This window comes from Antedon mediterranea, chromosome 3, assembly GCF_964355755.1.
Source record: "Antedon mediterranea chromosome 3, ecAntMedi1.1, whole genome shotgun sequence".
NCBI classification, from domain to species: Eukaryota; Metazoa; Echinodermata; class Crinoidea; order Comatulida; family Antedonidae; genus Antedon; species Antedon mediterranea.
In genome coordinates this window covers 33,088,155-33,100,461 of record NC_092672.1, presented here as the reverse complement: position 1 = coordinate 33,100,461, position 12,307 = coordinate 33,088,155, and the positions used below count along the sequence as shown (strand labels likewise).

At 34.9% G+C, this 12,307-nt stretch overlaps 1 protein-coding gene across 1 annotated transcript in view; it reads left to right on the top strand.

Annotated features, from left to right (window-relative positions):
• Positions 1-3,379: 3,379 nt before the first annotated feature.
• The window catches only part of LOC140045269 (D-glucuronyl C5-epimerase B-like), a 52,780-nt gene continuing 43,852 nt past the window's right edge, over positions 3,380-12,307 (top strand). Inside the window, exon 1 of the mRNA XM_072090109.1 lies at positions 3,380-3,496. The gene's annotated coding sequence lies outside the window, so the exon portion shown is untranslated. The remainder of the gene's footprint in view (positions 3,497-12,307) is intronic.

Below are 12,307 nucleotides of genomic sequence, written 5' to 3'. Positions count from 1 at the left end.
CGTGTCTTTATATTGCTCCACATGTTTAACTTTAAACACGTAAATGATGTGTTGAGTTGAGTACAGACTACATGTTTAGAATGTGTTTAGAACCTAAACATGTTTAAGGCTAAATGTGTGAAAAAGTTGGTACAAAATACATTACAGGTTCTTAACCCCGCCCCCTCCAACCCCCTTTGTTGAAGGTAATATATTGCTTCAAGAATGATATTCATTACAGGTTAATACTCATAGGCCTAAAATACTTTGTATTATACCCTAGAGAATTCAATTCAATTGCGTAACACACCTTGAACAATTGGAGGAAGTGATCAATTGAGAAATAAATGTTTTCCTTAGTGCGTAATAATCTAAAACAACTCTCACAAACATTTTAGGGGAAGTCCAGAAATACATTTTGCGTCACACTGAATGATTTTATACTATGATTAAATACTTATATTTCTTTTTTACAATAGCTTAGGAATCGATCAGAATTTAATATCTTTTTCCGTCAAAAGTGGCGTCACTTCCGTGTTCCACTTTTAACTAGAGTATCATCAGTCGCGAAATACCGGTAACAACGTTTCATAACAGCATCACACACAATAGACATCTGTTTATAGGGTATAGGCCTACGGGGGACAGACAGACAGGTAGGACTATGTCAAAATAAAGACGAGATACAACTAAAGCATTAGGCCTACTACTAATTTTAATTTATAGGAATCCATATTTTTTCTCTAAGAAAAAAAAAATTGATTATGCAATAAACCCATATACCGCAGTTGAAATGTGTTTGCATTTCTTGCTGCTACATATAGATATCAATGTGCTGTTAAATATAGACGAACCTATGTCTTCCCACTTACCCACCTTTCGACGGCAGCCAATGTGTTAACTAAAACTGGATCATTCAAATTTCATTTTTTATACAAAAAAAAAATGCCCTCGGGTCATATCAAATGTCGAGATGTTTAGCTAAATATTTTAAAAGCTTATAACTAAATGCACTTATTATAATGTGCAATAATAACATAACACATAAAACAAATATACAGGTAGGCCTACAATATCTATACATGATTCGTTTTTATCCTGTTTATGTTTTTAAATAAATTAATTAAAATAATTAATGACGATGCATGCTCAAGGTTGTAGCGAGAGTTTTTTTTTTTAAACCATATTTAATGAGGGTGATCCATCCAGCAATTGCTAATTGCATTAGGACCCTCAGAGGTTCACAAGACAAACATACACAAGATGCTCTAGCCTACATAAACAAAGTCTTATTACAAAGAGTGGATTTGTAAATTTGTCCTGTGACGGGGCTTGAACCCAGGACCCTTGGAGTGGTAGCCAAGCATCATAACCACCAAGCCAAAAAGGGTTAAAACAGACGAGGCAAAGTTGCTTTAAATAGGCCTATAGTTATTAATATAAAATATGACGAGCTGTGCTGGTGGGTGGGGGGATTGGTATTGGTAGCCTCCGGCTGGCTACAGCCCTGATGCTAAATTATCAAGGAAGGGAGAAAAAACTAATATAAAATATATACATAATAGACCACGCTTTAAAATAACATCTGCATAAACACATTTAAAAAAAAATATATTATACCAAGATTCATATCTTTAAAAATTGTAAAAATATATATAATTATGTAAACAAAAAATCATAGCTAACACCAACCTGTATATAAAAGTTGCTCCTTTTTCCCCTTGCAAAAGTGAATTTAATTTCACGTGTTTAGCAACCACAGCGATAAACTAATCTGGCATAGTATTTACAACGTGCGCCTTTAATTGTTCATGATTCTTTGGTAAGTGCTAATATGCATTCAACAGATTTGGTTGGTTGAAAGATAGAATAAAAATTATATATAGAAAATACACAATCCGTTGTAGTATGATGACGTCATAGGCATTAACTCCTTATGAAAAGGATTGTACGCACGCGCATTGGTATCCTGTTTGTTGAAGTACATTTTGCCAGAGTTATACTTTTCAAGGTCAGCATCTTATTACTCAATGCATTTTTGTTTTTAAAGATATATTTTCCCCGTGAACAAAATAGTTGCCATTTAATGTCACATAGTTATAATTACTTTGACCAAAAATTGGATCGAAAAAAAAATTTATTTACCTGCAAAAACTGTAATTTAACGCAAATTGTCAAATTGACTGGAAGTCAATGGGTTTTTGGTTAATTTTTTTTATTTTGTCTTTTTATAAGTGAAATCATTAATTGTTTTCTTATTGAAGTAATAACTTTATTAAAGCTTCAAAATGGGCTATTAAAAGTCTGATTTTATGATTATTTTTCATGATTTTGGAGCGGGACAATACATCTTTGTACCGTTTGTCTTTTTTTCGGTGATTTCGATTTCCCGATTCGTTGTTAAAAGTGGCCTCAGAATGATGATGTAGTTTAACATGGAGCATGGTTTAAAAGCTCTGGCAACACTATCAAACTAGTTTGACAAATAAAGTGTGATGTGCCCAAAAATGGTAGTGATGTACCCAAATGCGGTAGTGATATGACATCATCATGTCCATATATGAACATTTTTTGATAGTGTGGACAGAGCTTAAGGCATATGCACTTTTTATTCTATTTTACTATTCCCATTTTCATTCTGTCCTGAATGTTATTATGAACATATTTTATTTTTGTTTGTATGTTTGTTTTTTATCATGTTATTGACACAGACGTGACATTTGAATTGAATTGAAAAATTAAACCTTCAATTTTTATATTGGCAATATATAATGCAGTGTATATATTACCTCATTGTCGACCCTTAACTTGTAGATCTGAGCATGCTTAGAAAGACTGTTATACTCAATAGCTGTAAGTCACAAACAATCAAATGCGTTTTCTATAAATATAACATTACAGTGTAAAATTGTCATTTAAACAATTTTAAACTGCCGTGTGACCCAAAATAATTGGAGTATTCACACACTGGATACAAGTCGACCGTGTACACACGGTATAGTTACAGGGGGAATCCCTAAACATTTATTAGACTGAAAAACAAACATCAGAGGGAAGCTAGTCAGACAATGAAACGAAACCATAGAGAATTCTCAATGGAGAAACTTTGGAATGAGAATATCAACTGGTAAAATATCAACTCTGGTAATCACTCGACCAATGAAAATTCAGAAAATCATCTAATATAGTTTTGTTTTACAAATACAAATGAAAAGTATTATATTATATAATTGTTTTCCTCTATTAGTAAAAATCGGTGTCCATATGAAAGCTACTCTCGGGAAGCTGAGGAGGAGAAAGAGCCATAAAATGTAATAGCGCCCTCTATATATTTTAGTGGTTTTCTTCTTCTTTTTTGCTAGCTGCTAGGCTGCTGCTCTGCATGCTCAGCAGCTGGGGACGAAAAGAAAATCGCCACCATCCAACATCCATCAGTCCAAGAGAGAACATAAAATTATTGAGTTTATTTACACCAATCTATTCATTATTCTACCGGACATTTGCTGTACAGCCTCAGGTAATAATAATCTAATCCGTTTTAATTTATATCTGCATTTTACGTAATTAAGTAGGCTACAATACTATAGGAAACAGCACTTTAGGGAAGGCCTTTCGGAAGCAATCATCCGGGATGGTTTCCGCTGACGGACGTGTGCTGCTTAACCTAGCTAGGCCTGGGAGGAGTACGGCGTACGACAGGGATCCAGTCAAGTCGCCCCATCGCAAAGTCGCCCCATACAAAGTCGCCCAATACAAAGTCGCCCCAAAACAAAGTCGCCCCGGCACAGTCGCCCCATCGCAAAGTCGCCCCATTACAAAGTCGCCCCAACGCAAAGTCGCCCCAACGCAAAGTCGCCCCATCGCAAAGTCGCCCCATCGCAAAGTCGCCCACGCAATTCGGTATGATTATGAAGCGCCGCCGCTAGTAGTACGCTATTTTAATCATATCGGTTGCGTTGTTACTTTGGTCGCGCTAAATGTCGTATAGGCCTGCATTATAATGTTTATCCAATTATATACATAATTTGTGTTTTAATTTTTATTTTACAGGTTTTAATGGAGGGATGTGCTTTTTAAGAATCATTAAAAAAAATAGTCCCTTGTTGTTTGAAAGTTCTAAAAAGATTATCCCTGATTTATAGTTTCGAAAATGTTAATTTAATATGATTTTAAAATTAGTTACCAGAGCCACAATTACGAATCTTTCTTCAACCTACGCGTGGATACCAGCTCATTTTTTAAGATAATATAATAAATGTATAAATGTGTAGTAGGCCTTCGTATAGATTTACAGTAGTTAAAACAATAACTGTGTTGTAAGACAATGAGTGTTATGCTACTTATTGATCATTTTGCATTTATTGACAAGTTATGTGTCTTAATTTTATAATGACTTTTCAAAATGAAGAAAAAAAAAAAAAGGATTTCATCGCCGATATGATTGTTTTACATGCAGGTATTTTAGTAAAATTTAAAACGCTACATTTTGACCATGGAAAAACCATCGTACAGTATCGTGTGCGTGTTTTTTAAAAAGGGGAATCCCCGACGGTCAGCAGAAAGAAATATCCTCATATCGGGTGTTTATTTAATTTTAAATTAAACAAGACAGTGAAGAGGCACGGAATAAAATAAAAGACACAGACGCAGCCTTACGTTTCCTATAAAATATTTCACATTTAAATAATTATGTACTGTTAAATTACATTATGCTGGATAATACTATAATCTTAAACTATGTTTACAAATTGTCATTTTTTAAGGCACACATCTTTTTCATCATACTGACCTGTAAAATAAAAACAAAAATCAATTATTAATATAGCCCTAATAGTAATAATAATAATAAATATTCATCGACCAAAGTAAAAATAATCTAGATCGTATAACATCATTTTATCGCGACCAAATTAAACGCGACCGAAAATTTCAAACGCGACTGATATCATCGTAAAACTCCGGCGGGGTTTCCCCAGATGGTGCGTTGTAGTGCGACAACGGCGGAGTAATTACGGGGTTTTCCCTCTGGTAAGCGCACGTTAGTGCGACCGCGGAGTGATTGTCGGGGTTTCCTCTCTGATGATGGGGGAGGGGGGGGGGATGCGTGCCGATCGTGTGACCTGAGACTACATAGCGGGGCTTCCCCTTTTATGCCTACACGTTCCGTGTTTTGTGTATCATTGCGACATTTTACGCACTTGTAAACTATTTTTTTAACGTTTTGGGGCGACTTTGCGATAGGGCAACTTTGTGATGGGGCGACTTTGCGATGGGGCGACTTTGCGTTGGGGCGACTTTGCGATGGGGCGACTTTGCGATGGGGCGACTGTGTCGGGGCGACTTTGTTTTGGGGCGACTTTGCGATGGGGCGACTGTGTAAGGGGCGACTTTGTATGGGGCGACTTTGCGATGGGGCGACTTGACTAGCATCCGTACGACAATGGGTGGACGAGATTTCTGATATTAGAAATGTGTTTGTGCTTCATTAAGCTATTATTAGCTGGATAAATCTATTGAATCAAGTTGTTGTTTCCGAAAATGTAATAATATTAAGTAAATAAACCGATTAGTTGATTAATTTTTCAACCGTGAAGTTGTGTGCATTTGTTATAAATAAAAGGTAGGCATATAGTCTAGTAGGAGGCTAGCCTTGTAATAATAATTGTGGTGTAGTACAGTACAGTACTAATCTAGCCTAGAGGGCCTATCTATTGGGTAGAAACCAATTTTGATACTGGATGATAATGTCAACAGTTGACTAATATATTAATTTAATAGAATAAACATAATAATAATTAATATACATTAAATTAAACATTTGTTTATATATTTGTATCTTTATTTCCAATGTAAATTAAAATTTCAGTAGTTTTTTTACGCATCATCATCATTATCATCATTCTGCGCATGCGTACATGTTTCTGAGCATTCTCGGATTGGTTTTCCGACTCTTGAAAGCAAGACTTTTCAACGTGTAGTTTGTTGATTTGTCCATTATTATTGTTTTCACCGGGCTTTCCCATATTTTGCGTACAGTAGTTTGTATGCAGTTTTTTTCCCGTAGTATTTACATCTCCATCTACGTCTGTAATTGGGTAGAATTTCGTAATAATTACGGACGTTCTATTTTCAGAAATATAGGTTATATTTTTAATAGATTTTTTTCAAAGCAGATAAACAAAACAGCATCATCAGCCTAGTAGTTTTGCTATCACATTAAAATACATACACAGTGTATATAATGATCATATTTTACAATTATTATGGTGTTTCTTGAATACACTAGTAGTAGATTAAAAAAAAAAATTGTAATTTTTATTAAAAATATGTATTCTGTTTTTGTTATAAAACATTATCATACATTTTTGACTGGCTTCCTGTTATTATAATATTGGTTTAGGAATCCATTATCATAATTATAATCAAAGCATCGTGTTATGCATTAATTTATATTGATACAAAGACAGCCTCACTCGCTGTTGTAATACTTTGAGCCCTGGATGCTCTCTAAGCCTGCTTTATGTTATAATCTAATGCAACCAGTATACAGCCTTCGGGTTATTGTAAGGGGCTAGCTAGTAATTGACATTTGTATTGTATTCATTTTTATTGTTATGAATTTTTTTTAACCTTCAATTGTTGCTTCTTTCTAGTAATTAAAAAAAAAATATATCGTAATGTTACATACACATCTCAACATTTATTAATTTATCAATTGTACAATGGTAAATAATTTACTAAAAAAATTATATAATAATATAAAATTAAACATTGCAATCAATATCATTAATAGAGGATCTTGTAAGAAGAAATTACTTGTCATGCAAGGTCATAACGGAAAAAAAAATGCACTTCAATATAATATAAATAAAGTAGAATGATAAAAATGTAAATTTTATACATCCCGTCATCCAAAAATCAGCCCAAGTACATTCTATCTGGCGAAAGGCTAACATGATAATGGAATTAATTTTCATTACAGCATCATTTTTTGTTTTCAATTAACAGGAATTTTAATTTCATTTTAAACTTCAAACTTTAAATATCAAATGTCTTCTTCCATTTTAAGAATGCAAAGTAAAAAAGAAATGATAAATACTACAGTATCTATTAAAACATCATATTTAGTAAATTTTTTGAAAATATTAAAAACAAGAATACAACATTATCAATATATTTTTTTAAATAAATTATTGTTTACAATTGTCGGAAACAAAAAGGCCCAGTGGTCTAATTGGTCAGCATACCAGTCCAAGCTCAAATCTTTTTTTTTTCTGCGGTTTCTCTTACTGTTAAAATCCATCTTTTGGGGGAGGGTGAGGGGACACATTCTCATAAATCGAATGAGGTGTAATGTTTGTTTACAATATTGTCATCTTTTTTTTTCTTCCTGCGGTTTCTTTCTTTTTCGTTTGGTCCCCAAGGATTTGACCTTTTACTGTATATTTTATATATTTACTATCACATATTATTAATTTTTAAATTAATTTTAACTGAGAAAAAATCAACAAACCACAAAGTTTTTTACTGGTTGAATACAAAATGTATGAGAAATACATGATTGTCTATGAACTGAGATGCAAATATTTCATCATTAACCATTTAAATATTTCAGAGCCAGAGTATTGGCTTACAGTTAATCACAGCATACCTAGCATGAAAACAGCAGGACAACCCAGGATTGTTCCTCCTATTTCAAAAACCATCGGTATTTATGCCCTGAAATGTTGCAGAATTTTCTGATTGTTAATCTCAATAGTACTGAACTTTGAAAATAATACTGGCTATATAATTCCCGACTTGTTTGATTTGTTGACTTTGTTTTGTTAGTATTTTAACCTAGTTTGTAAAATAAAGAAAGTATTGTGTCATGTATGTACATTGTATGTGAATACACACTGACTTTAAGGGATAATCTGGGACTACAATATGAATAGTGAGTCTGTCTGAATAGGGTAGTATTAAGGGATAATCTTAAACTTTTACGTATAAGTACACTACCATTGAGGTCTAATATAAGCCCAGGGTAGGTGTCGTATCCATGGAGGTATAAAAATACACCTCCATTTTGTATCTGGCATTCAAATTTTAATGCTAATGTAATATTCATTTGTTTTAAAAGACCAATGGCCAATATTATAAAATGCCAAATTTACCAAATTTGTTTTAATTATACAGTCAGTGTGTTCACACAAATAAATATTAATTGTATAATCTCACTCCATATTGAAGTATTTATATAGCATTTTTATACTTATTTATATGTACATTTAAATAATATTAAAAATTTGTTTTTTGCTTGACAGAATTTAGTAGCATTTAAACAAGAAACTGTGACAGTGCTTGGCCACCTTTTATCACCTTTGGTCAGGTGTACTTATTTCTACAATTACATGCCTGCTAGCCTAGGCTCTAATTTATAGTGCATATTATTTTCATCAATAAAAATCACTTCACAGGTAATGTAGTGGGAGTAGTCTACCTGTCATTTACTGAAAAATATATAACTGTAATTCCTATTGAATGTGACCTGTGACCTCTTGGTAAGAGCCATTTAACATCAAGCTTTTCAATGGCAACAGTTCTACTGTCAGCGTTACTGTTAGTATCTGACAAAATGATTGCTATTTGCTATACACAGTAGTGACTGGAAATATGTAAAATTGCCATAGTAGTAGAGCAGTTAGTGCCATAAAAATAGCCAAGTTGTGCACTTTATTACCAAAGCATGAAACTTGCCACAAAGTTTCTTTGATGTATATAGATTAAAAATATCGGGGGGTGCCAAGTGTCCAACGTCCGGTATGGCGGCCATCTTGATTTCAAAATGGCCACCATAAAAACAAAAAGTGTTCATATCTTGGCAACTATAAACAGTAGAGACTTGATTCTGGTGTTAAATTGTTCACAAACCACATATTTCTATTTGCTCTAATGAAAAGTTTCGTCAAAAAATGACCGGAAATGACGTTTCTCCCAGTTTGACCTTTGACCTCTTATCTGTATATCTCAGTAACTACTGATCATTTTCAATCGATTTTGGTGTCATTTTGTTCAGAATAGAGACATTTATATTTGTAGTAATGAAACATTTTCACATAAAATGACTGGAAGTACAATTTATAACCTTTGACCACATACTGTATGTGGTTTACATTGGTATAAATGCACCTAATTTTTTTTAACAAAATAAATGACACTGCAAAAATGACCAGGAATTATTATTCTGAATTTTTGACTTTTGATGTGATAGGATAGGCGTAAAGTATGACAGATCACTGAGAAACAGTAATCACTGAGCTCATCTATGCCGACTTGTTTGCTAAACTGTGATGTGTCAATCGTTAGATAAAAGTTTTGGTCCTCTCTCCATCATCTTTTTTTTTTGCACTGTATTATACCATATGGACAATTGTCTGAAATAAAAGTTGAATTGAATTGTTAGATGCCATTTTGAAATATTTTTGATGTAAAGTAGCATTCTTTCGTTGGCCTCTTTGATGTTGCATATGAGACAAGTTCGGAAAGTTTTCATTTTCATGAGTTAAGAGAATACCGTCTTTCAAAGTACTTACTACAAACTTATCCTGCATTTGTGCAGTAGACCTACTTTCATTAGTCAGAAACTCAGATAATTCTTGTTCATTTTCGTTGCATCTAAAAAAATGTACTCCATTTTTATGGTAATGGGCCTTTGCTGTAAACCATCTGAATCCTTTTCCTCGATTTTCTCTACTCATTGATTTTTTAGCAAAATCCGAACCAAATCAATTCGTAAAAGACATCTCAATATAATTATTCAAGTAATTCTCAAATTAGTGACATGGACCTACAATATACTGTTCTGTACAAGACCTTTTTAGGCATCCACTTGTGGACTTTCAAGGTCCTGGTCTCCTAATCATACAAGAAACAATGTCTGATTTAATCAATCAAAGTAGTGGGTCCAGACAAAGAAGTGGATGTAAGACCATCCACAGACAAAGAAGGGGTATAAGACCATCACAGACAAAGAAGGGGGTATAAGACCATCCACAGACAAAGAAGGGGGTATAAGACTATCCACAGACAAAGAAGGGGTGTAAGACCATCCACAGACAAAGAAGGGGGTGTAAGACCATCCACAGACAAAGAAGGAGGTATAAGACCATCCACACACAAAGAAAGGGGTGTAAGGCCATCTACAGACAAAGAAGGAGGTGTAGGACCATCCACAGACAAAGAAGGGGGTGTAAGACCATCCACAGACAAAGAAGAAAGGGATGTAGGACCGTCCACAGACAAATAAAGAGGTGTAAGGCCATCCACAGAGAAAGAAGGGGGTGTAAGACCATCCACAGACAAAGAAGGGGTGTAAGACCATCCACACACAAAGAAAGGGGTGTAAGACCATCCACACACAAAAAAAGTGGTGTAATACCATCAACAGACAAAGAAAGGGGTGTAATACCATCAACAGACAAGGAAGGGGATATAAGACCATCCACAGGCACAGAAGGGGTGTAAGACCGTCCACAGACAAAGAAAGGGGTGTAAGACCGTCCACAGACAAAGAAGGGGGTGTAGGACCGTCCACAGACAAAGAAGGGGGTGTAAGACCACCCACTGACAAAGAAAGGGTATAGGACCACTTACAGACAAAGAAGGAGGTATAAGACCATCCACAGACAAAGAAGGTGATGTAGGACCATCCACAGACAAAGAAGGGGTGTCGGGACAATCCACAGACAAAGAAGGGGATGTAAGACCACCCACAGACAAAGAAGGGGGTGTAAGACCATCCACACACAAAGAAGGGATTATAAAACCATCTACAGACAAAGAAGGGGATATAAGACCATCCACAGACAAAGAAGGGGGTATAAGACCATCCACAGAGAAAGAAGGAGGTGTATGACCATCCACAGACAAAGAAGGGGTGTAAAACCATCCACACACATAGAAAGGGGTGTAATACCATCAACAGACAAAGAAAGGGGTTTAATACCATCAACAGACAAAAAAGGGGGTATAAGACCGTCCACAGACAAAGAAAGGGGTTCAAGGATTATAAGACCATCTACAGACAAAGAAGGAGATATAATACCATCTACAGACAAAGAAGGGGATATAAGACCATCCACAGACTAAGAAGGGGGTATAAGACCATCCACAGAGAAAGAAGGAGGTGTAAGACCATCCACAGACAAAGAAGGGGTGTAAAACCATCCACACACATAGAAAGGGGTGTAATACCATCAACAGACAAAGAAAGGGGTTTAATACCATCAACAGACAAAAAAAGGGGGTATAAGACCGTCCACAGACAAAGAAAGGGGTTCAAGACCATCCACAGACAAAGAAGGGGGGTATAAGACCATCCACAGACAAAGAAGGGGGTGTAGGACTATCCACAGACAAAGAAGGGGGTGTAAGACCATCTACATACAAAGAAAGGGGTGTAAGACCATCCACAGACAAAGAAGCAAGACCATCCACAGACAAAGAAGCAAGACCATCCACAGACAAAGAAGGGGGGTATAAGACCATCCACAGACAAAGAAGCGGGTATAAGACCATCCACAGACAAAGAAGCGGGTATAAGACTATCCACAGACAAGGAAGGGGGGTATAAGACCATCCACAGACAAAGAATGGGGTATAAGACCATCTACAGACAAAGAAGGAGGGGTAGGACCATATTACCGAGGAAGCATAGGCCTACAAAAAGAAGATGCAATCAAAATAGGCCTACCAGCCACTTGGAAAACAATAAATTGTAGAATAACTGAGGCTTGATTGTTGAAATATAAAGGGTTCTTTGTAAGGTCATTAATAATATATTGATATAAACACGATCATCATACTATTCATTTGACATTCAAATACAGTCTATCTCGAAAAGAAGCTCATACTATCACCTTTTCGAGGTTTTACGGTATTCCATAACATGTATGTTATTTCCTCTGTCAAACTATTAAAACTTTTAGCGAATCAGAAGGTGCCAACATCATTGAACTATGAATGACGTACCACCAAGCACAATGTTTACCAATTTTATGTACTATACAATTTAAGTATTGCAATACTGTTGTTTATTGCAATAAATTGTTGCAATACTGTTGTTTTAATCTACCAAGCAAAGTGAATTTCCATTTTTATGGACAAATAAAATTTCTTGAATCTTGAATCTTGAAGTCCATTAATCATTTAATATAATTATGCCTATCAGGTCAAAGTTTAAAAATAGGTGCATTTAAGACCACCAAAAACCACATACAGTATATTCACATAATTAAAAATCAATAATTAAATGTCAAAGGTCATAAATTGTATTTCCGGTCATTTT